Below are 13,158 nucleotides of genomic sequence, written 5' to 3'. Positions count from 1 at the left end.
AGCCTGATGTGGGGCTCGATCCCATAACGCTGGGATCACGCCCTGAGCCGAAGGCAAACGCCTAACCGCTGTGCCACCCAGGCGCCCCCCATCCTTTATTTTAAGAATTCAAAGGTCCATATAGCCTGAGTTCGTTCTTAGCTCGCTCTTTGGCATTGGGCAACTTCTAGAACTTTCTGAGCTTAAATTACATCATTTGTAATTTGGAGATTTACAGAATCCAGGCTGCACAACAGAATCTCCTGGGTCCTCCCCCCCCCACCTTCTTTTTTTCCTTCTACAGGTGTCTAATTTTCAGCCTCTATTTGCTAACTCACCTCCCCTGTCTAGGCCTGTGTAGAGATAGGGAGATGAGATGGGTGGGGAGGTCATGCAGTAGACTTCACTAAGGAGGCAGGCATTGCTTTGTAGCCAGTAGGGATACACTGTACCCAGTGGACCTTTTCAAGCAGTTTGTTAGTGTTCTCTGACAACAGTGAATGAACATAGGCAAAAGGTATGCCATCAAACAGGTAGTTAAACCTGTCTTTATTTTCTGAATAATCTGAATGTATTTGTAAATAAATTGTATTCTGAAAAGAAGGAAAGCTGAAGTCAATTAAGAGACTAGCCTTTCTTTTCAAGGATGGATTTATATTTCTCATTTGTCGGCAATGAAAATTCATTCGTTCAGGAATGTGAATTGTGTGCCAGACACAAATTATGTTATTTTCTCAGAGAAAATAATTCAATTTTACTGAGGTGCTGTCTCTATGTAGAATAACTGAAATAGGTTGTTTTGAATCAGGAAAGAAGGCTAGCTCCCTTAGGACCTTTGAGTTGATAGAAAAGAGATAGGTATTAATTATCCCTGTCTCTCATTTACATATTCCTCATGTATTGGTATTTAAAAAGAACTGTAATTCTTCTAAAAATCAAAATTATATTAACATTTTAAAAGAGAAACATTTGGGGGGAGCCTGAGTAGTTCAGTCAGTTGGGCATCTGCTTTCAGCTCAGATCAGGATCTTGGGGTCCGGGAGTCGGGCCCCGTGTTGGGCTCCCTGTTCGATGGGGAGTCTGTTTCTCCCTCTCCCTCTCCCCCTTCTCCTCACCCCCCCACTCATGCTCTCTCTCTCGTCTCTCAGATGAATAAAATCTTAAAAAAAAAAAAAAGAGAGAGAAACATTTGGTTTCATTATCAAGTGCAGAAGAATGTGCCGCAGACTGCTTAATATCACTTTTGCAGTTTTTTGGTCTAGTCTCCCAGTTCCTGCTGTGTGTGAATATTTGGAACAGGTTGCATTTCTTTTCCAGAAATCTTGTTATGGGGAGCAAACAAGTTTCATTTAGACTGTGGTTTTAGTATTTGCCATTACATTCCTTTCCTCATTGCTAAAATATTAGTTGGGATTCCCATTATGGAGCATATTTTTACAGTAAGGTAGGGGCATGTGAAGCTAGTCTGGCTTTTACTAGCAGGTGATAGAAAATAGTGCCTGCTGGAGACTTTCAGTTAATTGCCTTTCATAAGAACAAGAGATCGCAAGGGTAAACCTACTCAGATTTATGAAATTTTTGCTGAATTGATGGATACTTACAGATTTGAGACAAGATGGTTTAGTGGAAAGAAAAGCCATTTTGGATTTGTAATCATGTCTTCAAGAACCTTACAAATTACCAGACCTTAACCTTAACAGTTGCTTTAAGTAAAATTCTTAACCAAGACTTAATTTTCTTATCTACAAAATGGATGTTTTAATTCCTATCTGATGGAGTTAGAGAGGAGAAAAAGACTTCTGACAAATAAGTATCAGAGTTAATATTGAGTCTTAATAAATGTTACTCCCCCCCCCCACGGTATCCAGCCTATATAGAGGAGCATGAGTAAGCAAGCATATCACATGTGCATATTATGAAGCCAAAAAGTTCTTGTAGGTTTTATTTATTTTTATTATGATTTTATTTTTTAAGAGCAGTTTTAGTTTCACAGCGAAATTGAAGGAAAAGGACAGAGATTTCGCATATACACCTGTTCCCGCACATGCATAGCACCCCCATTATCAACACCATCAACAGAGTGGTACGTTTGTTACAATTGATGAATCTACATTGACACATTATAATCATCAAAGTCCATAGTTTACATTACAGTTTACTCTTGGTGTTGTACCTTCTGTGGGTCTGGGACAAATGTATAAAGATATGCACCCATCATTATGGTATCATACTGAGTATTTTCACTGCTCTGAAAATCCTCTGTACTCTGCCTATACGTCGCCTCCTCTCCACTATCACTGCCCCCCAGTGTCTGACAATCACTACTCTTTTTACTGTCTCCATAGTTTTGCCTTTTCTAGGATACCACAGACTTGAAATTCAAATTGGTTTCTTTCACTTAATAGATGTTTAAGTTTTCTCCGTGTCTTTTCATGGTTTGAGCGTTCTTTTCTTTTTCAGCAGTCAGTAATATTCCATTCTCTGGATATTTTGCAGTTCATTTACCTATCTACCTCCTGAAGGACATCTTGGTTGCTTGTATGATGTTTTATTTTCTTGATTCTTTTTTTCCTAGTCATTTGAGAGGGATTTACATAGTACAAACATAAAAGTGATTAATACAGTCAATTGCATGTTACTTTGTAATTCATTGTTTTCAAATTTTTCTGTTATTCAGGGAATTTATAATATTACACATGCAAAAGTGAAACCACCTTGTTTAAAAGGTTTCCAAATAACCTGGAAAACTACAATGCATTCTTATCCCATCCTTTATTCAATATTCCTTGCTTCCCCACAATTACAGGCTGTAACATTTTGTATTTGTAAGAGATTTCCTATTTGCAGAATACTTTTATATCAATTAATGAATTTCATTCTTTGAGAACTCTATTTTAGGCACTTCTGCAATCCAGTCCTGCCTCCTCTCTGATGTTGAGCTTTCCATGTTCTTTTTGCTGCTGCTTTAATTTTTCTTTCCTGGAGAAGAGGTTCCCTTTCCCTTGTAATATGCTGTTGGTAGGCTCAGCTCTTCGAAATAGTGTTTTATACGCTCTGCTTATCAGGAACATCCAATGGATTTTTCTCCCCTCCAGAGCATGGAAATTAGTTGGGAAATGAACTAAGATTAACTAAGTGCCTTCATCCTTTCTCTTATCAAACCAAACTGGTTTACTCCTTGGATTTCAGAACAGATCTTGCTCATTACCATATCTTGGCTTTGCTGATTCCATGTATAAGTTAAAAGAGACTGTATTTCATATTTTGACTGTACAGACTGTGCAGTTTGGGCTCAGTTTCTAAACTTTCTACCTGTATAGTGCAGATCATATGGCTGCCACATATGGCTGCTCAGACTATGCACTGCACAACTCCAGGAACTCTGTTCACATAGGTTACAATATATGGAATGTTTGTATGTCTTCCTTTGCAATATTGTTATGAGAATTATATGATCTCATAGCGTAGTTTAACATAATGATAAAGAATATGGAGAGCCCAAGTTTCTGGAATTACAACTCAGCCCTTCCACTTCTTAGCTGTATGATCTTGAGAAAGTCATTTAAATGTTACCAAGCCTCACTTTCCTTATCTTTAAAATAGGAACAACAGTGTTGGCCCCATTGTGGGGTATTTTGAAGAGCAAACATGTCAGTATTTATAAAGCACTTAGAATAGGTCCCAGCAAATATTGAACACCCAGCATATGTTAGCAATTTTTCTCACTGTCTGAAAGTTATTTACTATGGTGTTGATGTTCTGTGGTAGTTTTTAATCATCATGCAAGGCTTATTCTTCACACTTGTGGTCTTTCTCCATTAGGCCTTTCCTAACCTCCTTTATCCTTACTTTTCCTTCTTTAGAATTTCACGCAAACGGAATTATATTAGGTATATGATTTAGCTTGGAACTTATGGTACTTTATAGTGTGCATATTTCTCTTTCCAGTCTAAGCGGAAGACACCTGAGGGCCAAGACCCTGACCTGTACCTTTAAGGTGTTCTCAGCTTTCCTGCCTTGCCTGTGACTGGTGTCAGCTGAAGTTCCTCTGCTGTCTGTCTGTCCTCTTCTCAGAAGTAAGTTGCTCTCCTCAGAGCTTGAGGCTTGAGAACCAGACAGATGGCAGAACTGGTGTGCTCATGGTCTCCTCTTTGATTATAGAACAGTGAACAGTTGAACATGTAATTAAATTCTAGGATGTAAGGTCAGACTAACAGAAGGTAGCAGGAATTGAGAAGAGAGCCATGTCTGCAAGAGCTAGGTTAGGGGGAAGAGTCTTTCCGTGGGGTTCAGCATCAGCGGGGTTGTCTGTGAGTACATGAAGCTGGACTGGGCCCCCAGACAATGCTCATAATATTAATGCTTGTGTTAATACTAAGAGCTAATGCTAACGTTAATCCCAAGAGCAAGCACTAACACAGCCCACTTTGCTGGCTCTGCTCTAGTGCTTCACGTGTGCTATCACACTTAATTCTTAGAGTAAATCTGTAAGGCAGGAACTACTACTATCCCCATATTAAAAGTAAGGAATTTGATGTTGCCAATAGATTGTATTTCATTGTGATCACGATTACAACTTTTTTACTTTATTTCACAATACATGAAAGCCTTTGCAATTCCTCGAGATCCACTATTTTGCAATTACATTCCATCATATTTTCTTTAATCTTGTTTTATAATCTTTCTTTTTAAATAAAAGTTACTTTTATGATAGCCCCCTCCTCATAAAGACGTAGTTATCAACAACAACACAAACAAATAAGAGGCTTTCATGTTTTGGAATGTGGGGTAGCTTATTTTATAATTTTATAGCTACTTCTATAATTTAGGTCGGGACATCAGATTTTAATGGCTTCTTATTTGTCTAATTAAAAACAACTGGTAAAGATCATCATCTCCAGTGAGAAAAAGAACAGAGTATTGAGTTTGCAAAATATTTATGGTGGTAGAGTTCTGGATTTAATTTCTAGCTACTTGGGTGCCAATAACAGACTAGAATTTGTTTTTTAGCAACTTTGATAGACTTACTGTGGTCTTGTCAAACTTTATAACACAAGTGGTAGATCACTGGCAAATCTCATCAGTTGTTTTTTGGCAACCCTTTGATGGAGATAGACTTTGATTTTTATTGTGTTGTTTAAAGGAAAAAGTAATTTAAATTAGTCTATCATTTTTCTCATTCATCAAAGGGACTGTCTTTCAATTTGATTTGTTTTAGCTACCTCTTTTTCTAATGAGATGTAGGCCGTATTCCTTGCGACATCAAAGAAAATAATTTGGTTTCTAATAGAAATAGAAATTATTTAAGAGGTAGCTAAAGATGAACAGACTTGATTGTGATAAAAAAGTCTTTCAAATTGTGGATTACTGTGCTGTTGCATACAGCTTTCCGTGATTACTATTGGTTTATTCTTTTGCCAAAATAACAGATAAACAATCAGTAGGGCAAGTGTTGTTGAGTTTTCTAATTGGGGCCATATTTCAAGTGGGTATTTACCTATCTTTCTTTCTTCTCGTTCACAGATCTTGCTGTGGATTAGTGTTAACAATCCTGTGTTTGAGCATGGCTGTGAAACTTGATGCCTCACCTAGGAGGCCTGCCTTCCATGGCGGTATATGAGGTGTGATTATAAAGTGTGAGACTGGTTTCCACTTTATGGACACACTGTGCACATGGAGTCTGCCTCCATTGGGTGGTGGTGGTTGTTTTTGTTTTTGTTTTTTTCTCTTTTGCAGTGTGTGTGTGGGAGAATGCATATAGGAATTCTTTCTGGCTCTTCCTTTTTGTCTTTTTTCTTACAAGATTGTGGGATATTTGAAATAAGCTCTAGTCCCTGCCCTGTTAAGCTTGCTATTTCATTCGCTCTCCCCCCACCCATTGTCTGCCCTGAAACTTTATATGAGAAATGTTTCTTTGGCCTACCTTTCCTGTATTTCTTTAGCTTATCCCAGAGATGCTTCATGATGATCTTGTGATCATTTTTTACTGAAGTCTAGGAGATAATATATAACTTCAGTCGGTGAATTAATGTGATCAACTCTAAGTAAAAGATGTGTTCCAATTTCAGAGATACAAGTGTGAAAACATACCTATAGTGATGTTAAAATGTTACTATCGTAAGACATATTTTTTTTCAAGTATGTTAAAATGTAAAGGAAAAAAAAATGGCAGGTTTTTGCCTCATTGGGTCCTGGCTACTGTGGGTTTTCACTCACATTTGATATGAAATAAGAAGTATATCGTGGATGGAGCCGAGATAAGCATGTGTGCCAGAATCCATTCTTTGAGCATTTCTGAAAACAACTCTTTTAATTAGGCCATTATTAATTATGGAACCTGACTACTACGTGTGTCCTTAAAATATATATGGAAGTAAAGGAAAACGAAGAGAAAAAAAGAAGCTTTTGACTTCTCAGTCCATCAATTCATTCTCCATCAGCATTCTACTGAAAAAGTAGTACTCGTAGTAATAATGTTATCTTTGGATCATTCGCACACGGTCAGTAAAACATGGTATTTAATATCATGAGCCTTAGAAGGAAGTAGGCCTAGGCTCAAGTTTGTGCTAGGGTCTACTTTGAGACTTTGAGCAAATTACTTCATTTCTTTCAGTTTTGTTAGATAATAGCCACACTTTCCACATAAAGCTGTGCTGATGATTAAATTATTAATATAAGGAAGACACTTTACACCATGTCTGGGCATATGGCAGATATATTAGTTTGCTAGAGCTGCCATAACAACATAACACACACTGGGTGGCTTAAAAACTGGGTGGATTTTCTCACCGTTTTGGAGGCTGAAAATCCTAAATCAAGGTGCTGGCAGGGAGGGGTTTATCTGAAGCTTCTTTCCCGGGCTTGCAGGTGGCCACCCTCTTGCTGCTTCTTGACATGGTCGTCATCTCTTTGTGGGCGTGTGTCCTGGAAGTCTCCGTGTGCTACCCGCTTCTTATAAGAACAGCATCCATATTGGATTAGGGACCACCCTAATAGCCTTCTTTGAACTTAGTGACTTCTTTCAAGGCCCCGTCTCCAAATATAGTTACATTCTGAGGTGCTTAGGGCTTTGACCTGTTCGTTTGTGGGGGAATGCCATTCACACCGTCACAGCAGGTCCACATGTTAATTGTTATTCAGAAATGTTTATTGCTTATGTAAGGATTCTCAGGTGGTGTCTGGTGTCCAAATGAGCAGTGTTAGTGTAGTGAAGTCAGAGGACTTGGCTCAGGTTGGCATGGTTAGGATAGGTCACATGAGAACATTAGGGTTTTTAACTAGACGGTGAGGATGGTAGTATGAGTTTCAGCAAAGGGTCAGGTGTTACAAATAATGTTTAAAATATTGAGTTTGGAATGAGCATGGTACGGTTGGAAAAATGTGAGAAAGTTGATTTGGCAGGAAAAGAGCTTCACATTTGGAAGTCATGCGAGGTTAAGTGCCTCTATAAGATAAGGAGAGAACAGATTTTAGACTTGCTTGAAAACCAGACTGTGATTTTTTTTAACTCATATTAAATGTTATTGAACTGAAGCATGACATGAAAAAAACCTAGGATGGTCATAAACAACTTTTTTTTTTTTACTCTACAAATTTCTGTGTATTTTTAATGTGAAAAGAAACATATATTCACGTATTACTCATGTACTTAAAATAAATACCTTCACAGAGCATTTGAAATGATCTTGTTTGCAGTCCTTGACAGTGGTTAGGCAGTTAGCCTTCCCCTAAGGCATGGGGAGCACCCTGAAACCATGTGTTCAAGTGCTCCCCCCACCCCAGTCTCTGTGAGAACACTGTGGCGTACTAGGACCCTCCTCAGAACAATCAGGTTAGACTCATGGTGATCCCTGAGAGAGTCAAATAAGCATTTTACAGAAACTCCCAAAAGTTGAATATTGCTTTGGATTATTAAAATATTTCTTACTTCTCACATTTCTTTTAAATATTTTTACCATTATTATTGTCTGAGCCACATTGGCTATCTTTATAAGGATAGCATTCTTTCTTGAAATGTAATATAAAATTTCATTACAAAATATGTAGTTGGGTTCCATTTCATAAAGTTAATTTACTTCACAGAGCTTTGGAAATGCTTTGGCTAGTGAAGTTTTTGATCTTTGATTAAAATGTCAGGTAATAAAAGTATTATGTGAGTTGAGATATATCTGAAATAAAATCTAGGGTAGAGAGCATGACTTTTATTTGCAACTTGGAAAGTTTTGTGCATTATTTTATTGTTTTTGAAATCCCCTCAAGAGTAAAAAAATAGGGGCGGCTGGGTGGCTCAGTCAGCTAAGCATCCGACTCTTGATTTTGGCTCAGGTCATGATTACAGGGTCGTGAGATGGAGCCCCGCGTCAGGCTCTGCACTCCACGTGTGAAGTCTGCTTAAGCATCTCTCTCCCTCTCCCTCTGCCCTTCCTCCTGCTTGCCCCTGGGTGCATGTGCGTGCTCTATCTCTCTGTAAAATAGGGAAAAAAAGTAAAAAAATAAAAAGGTCAATATGACAGAAAATGTAAACATTAGTTTTCAAATATTTAAATGTTAGCTAAATTTTCTGCATGTTTTTGTGTTGAAGTAGAAGCTTAGCAGCTTTTGAATTATTGTTTAAATTTTTTTAATGATTTTTTATTATATGACGTTAATCACCATACAGTACATCCCCGGATTGCGATGTAAAGTTCGATGCTCCGTTAGTTGCTATAACACCCAGTGCACCATGCAATACGTGCCCTCCTTACTACCCATCTCCGGTCTATCCCATTCCCCCACCCCCTCCCCTCTGAGGCCCTCAGTTTTATTGTTTAAATTGAGAGTGTCAGCACATGTTGATTTACCACATGATCCTAAGGACCAACCCCTCTGAACTTGTTAGAATTGTCTCGGATGCTGAATTTTTACCTCTTTTTGCTAATATGAAAGGCCAGAAACTTAATGAATTTTTTTGTTCTATGATGGCAGTTTGAGTCATAAGTCATCTTTTAAGGAAACTTAAATTATATCTAAGTAAAAGGAAATATTATATCTATATTACCAGTTCTAAGTGAAATGTCTCCTTTTTTTTTTTTTTAAGTATTTTATTTATTTATTTGACAGAGAGAGAGACAGCCAGTGAGAGAGGGAACACAATCAGGGGGAGTGGGAGAGGAAGAAGCAGGCTCCCAACAGAGCAGGGAGCCCGATATGGGGCTCGATCCCAGGACCGTGGGATCACGCCCTGAGCCGAAGGCAGATGCTTAACGACTGAGCCACCCAGGCGCCCCGAAATGAAATGTCTCCTTATTATAGCTGTAGTATTAAGACTCTTGCTTACCTTAAGCATAATTTCTATAGCATTAATCTCCTAATAGACTCTTTAAGAGATCTGTATCTTTGGACATTGTTTTTCCTACTCTTTGTGGAATGAACCATTTTCAGGGACATCCAGAGTTAAGTGGGGTCAGTCTCTTATATATTCATGTGTTTTGGAATAGGTGAGTAGGTTCTAATGTTAGACCATAACAAGAGAAAACTATTTGGCATTCTAAGGCAAATTAGGTCTAAGGGTCTGCTTTAATTTTAAAAACAAAGCTCTACTGTTTCTGTCCAGAAAAGCAAATATCTTGGAGTTAAACATGGAAAATGTTTATAGTGTTGTATAGTTTTATTACTTCAGACAGAAGGAAAACAGTTTATTGAGTAACTTTCAGCCAATAAGAAATTTTATACAGGCCAGCAATCAAGAGGTGAACAAAAAATATTTTCTGGTTTAGGGAGAATGAATGAAAAGGGCTTAGATACTTAGCCATTCACTTTGAAACAAGTGTGATCTCTTTTGGCTTTTATATGATTGTGCAGAGCTAGCCAAGTAGGAAGGTTTTGTGAGTTACAGAATTGTCTTTAAAGTGAAGGGGCATGCCCCCATTTATTCCTCTTCCCTGCTTGCTAGAATGGTCATTTGGTGGCTGGAACTCTAGCAGATATCTCGAATCAAGAGCCAGCAGTCACATGTGGAGGATGGTGAGAAAAAGGGTGTAGAAGGAGACTGGGTCTTTAAGAATTGTGAAGTTGCCATACCAAACCTGTCTGTTACTGGGGATCTTGGGTACTCGAGAGAAATAAACTTCTGCCTTGTTTCAGCTACTGGTATTTTAGGTTTTCTGTCACTCATGGCTGAACATGTTCATGACTGACGCACTCTCCCCAGCTGTATCCTGGAGTCAGTAAACTATGGTCTGTAGGCCCAATTGAGCCCACTACCTGTCATGCAAGAAAAGCTTTGTTGGAACCAGACACACCTGTTTACTTACATGTGGTTTGTGACGGGCAGTAGCTGCTCTCCTGCCTCAGTGACAGAGCCGAGTAGCCCTATTAGACACCACGGGGGCCACAAATCCTACAATAGTCATGATCCAACCCTTTGTAGAAAAAAATTGCCAATCTCTTATCTGGTCTATTAATCAGTTGTCTGCATTTGTTTTCCTTGTAGAGTGTGTCTTTTCTTTTTCTTGTTTACTGTATCAGTGTGGGTCCTTTGCCAGGCTATACATTCTCACCTCATACCTGAACTACTGTAGCTGTCTTATTGCAGGCTTCCTTAAATCATGTGTAAGGTTATCACTTAGCCATTCTATCAGATACACGGTGGCGTGGTCATTAAGCTTTCTTAAACATTGTTCACATTACGTCCCCCCTCCAGTCAAAAACTTGCAGTGACTTCCTATTTCCTATAGCATCAGCTTGTAATATTTTTGCGAGCATTTTATGATTCTTTATGTTCTTGCCCTACACTGGCATGCCAGCATTGTTTCCTATTCATTTATTAATTCACTTCACATAACTTTTTAGATGCCAACATATGCCAGGAAAACGAAGACAAATCCATAGCTCTAGGTGGCTTTTGCTTATAAAATAGTGGCGTCCTCTGATTGGTCTTTTTGCCACTAGTCTTCACTATGCTGGGCTTTCTTCCCCACTGCTGTCTGGTGATTTTCCGGAATGCAGCTCTGATCGTGTCACACTCCTGATTACAACGTCCATCGACTCCACCTCACCTCTGTGCCAGGCTGTGCAGGTTACATCTCGACTTGTAGCATGGTGAACGAGGGCCCCGTCTGATCTGGCGCCTGCATATATGTGTAACCCCGTGTCTTCTTTGAGACAGCCACCTTTTACTTTATCCTTGAGGGCATGCCATTTTTGAATTTCTCTCCAGTTTTGGTTCCTTTGGCACAGTGTCTCTGAAGTGGTCTTCTTTCGTCCCTTTTTCCTGCCACACTGGCTTAGTCATGCTTCCTAGATAAAGCATGCACAGCACCTTCATTGGGAGATGTCTCTGTCCCCTCCTGCTGAGTTCATCACCGCCTCTGCTGTGGTCGAGCCTTGTGCATACTTACTGTTGACTACTTACATTTACAGTCGTTCTTGGTTCTCTCCATCACCTCTACTCTACTAGACAGTGACTCCCTAGACTGAGGTTTCCTGGGCATATGTTCTTGCGTCTTACAACTTTCTCTCGTGCCAGTTATCATACTTGTGTTCTGTAGTCCTTTGTGTTACTTGATTAATGTTCAAGTTCACCACCATCTGACCCCAGGCCAGCCCTGCAGCTTTTTGCTTCCCATTGAATTTCTCAGTGTATAGCTAAGTACCTGGCACACCACATGCACTCAGTTTTTGACTGTTGAATGAGTAAATTAATTTGTTGAGGGCAAAGGCCTTTTTTTTTCTTTTATGTTTGTGCCTCTGTCATGTAGCACAAAATTCAACAATGTCAAATAATCGCTAATGAAGCCTTGAAGAGTGATTTTTTTTTTTAACACAGAAAGGCTCTTTTCTTCAAATAAATCTTAGCAGAAGTCCAATATATAAAAGAGATAAAAGCGGAACTGCCATGTTTGAATACCCTTCCTTTCGCTCCCTACTGGGCTCCTGAGGTAACTTCCCCGAATCCGTCACCTAGTTAGGGTGGGAAACCACTGTTGGAGTGGAAATAGCATTGGCCTTCATGGCAGGTGAGCGGTGGTTTTCATCGAGCCCTGGCTGTAGCTGTGGGACTGGGCAGACCATGGAACTACCCTGGGACATGGTTTTCTTTGAAATGAGAGGTTTGTCCTAGAGTTCTTCCCGTGATTTAAGTATATTTGAAAATTTCAGGTTTATTCTAGGGCTTGTTTCTCACTTAGATATATATTTGCTAATTAGAGTACCCTTGCCTCTGCCTTCCTGAATGCTAAGTTTCTCTCAAGACCATGCCAACTTCCAGCTCCTCTCAGAAGTCTTCTTCAGCTCCTCCTTTGCTCCTTGCACCTTCCACAGTCACTGTCCACAGCATAGAAACTGGAACTAACATACAGTTTTCCCAGTACATAGTTTCTAAGCAGGAACATGTGGCAGCAAGTAGACTGGCCAGACATCCATCTTGCTTATCTTAAACAAGCTAATATTTTCAAAATATCAAGGTGCATTCTTTATATATATATATATATATATATATATATATATATATATGTTACTTACCTTCTGACATTCTGTACCTTTCATTGAAATGCAGCGTGGAATGTTTTTGTTGATCAGTCACTTCAATTAGCTTTATCTACTTAATCCCAAAGACCTTATCTTATATTTCTGTGTCCCTCCTCTCATTGACTATCTACTTGTTGATTGTCTGATCATTTGAAAATGAAACACCTGTTTAGTTGTTCGACTTAGGAGAAATAGAGGGAAATGTGTTTTATATTTATTTGGTGAGATTGTAATTCAAATGAAATTGTGTTTACTTACACAAGGGGGAGAATCCATGAAAGTCTTCTCTACCCATTACTTATTAGAAGACAGTGCAAACAGAAAAAAATAGATCTGCTTTTGCAATCAGACAGATCTGAATTTGAATGAGATCTTTGCATACCTTTAGTCACATTAAAGCCTATCTGACTTTAGATTCCTATTTTTAAATGGGTAAATGCCTACTTTCTCAGGGTTGTTGTGAAGACTGGTTGAGTTAATATATGTCAAAAGCCTCTCACATAGTAGGCACTCCACCAAGGTTAACTGTTTATGGTGTTTCTTATCACTGGAGAAATCTGAGATGAGCTCTCTGTGGCCAAAGAAAAAACCTGGGTGTTGAAGAGAGTCAATTGCAAATCCATTTATTTTCTGGCCTGGGTTATGTAAGACATTTCAAATTGGGGTTACAAG

The sequence above is a fragment of the Ailuropoda melanoleuca genome, chromosome 11, assembly GCF_002007445.2.
Source record: "Ailuropoda melanoleuca isolate Jingjing chromosome 11, ASM200744v2, whole genome shotgun sequence".
Classification (NCBI taxonomy): Eukaryota; Metazoa; Chordata; class Mammalia; order Carnivora; family Ursidae; genus Ailuropoda; species Ailuropoda melanoleuca.
This window is presented reverse-complemented; position numbering follows the sequence as displayed.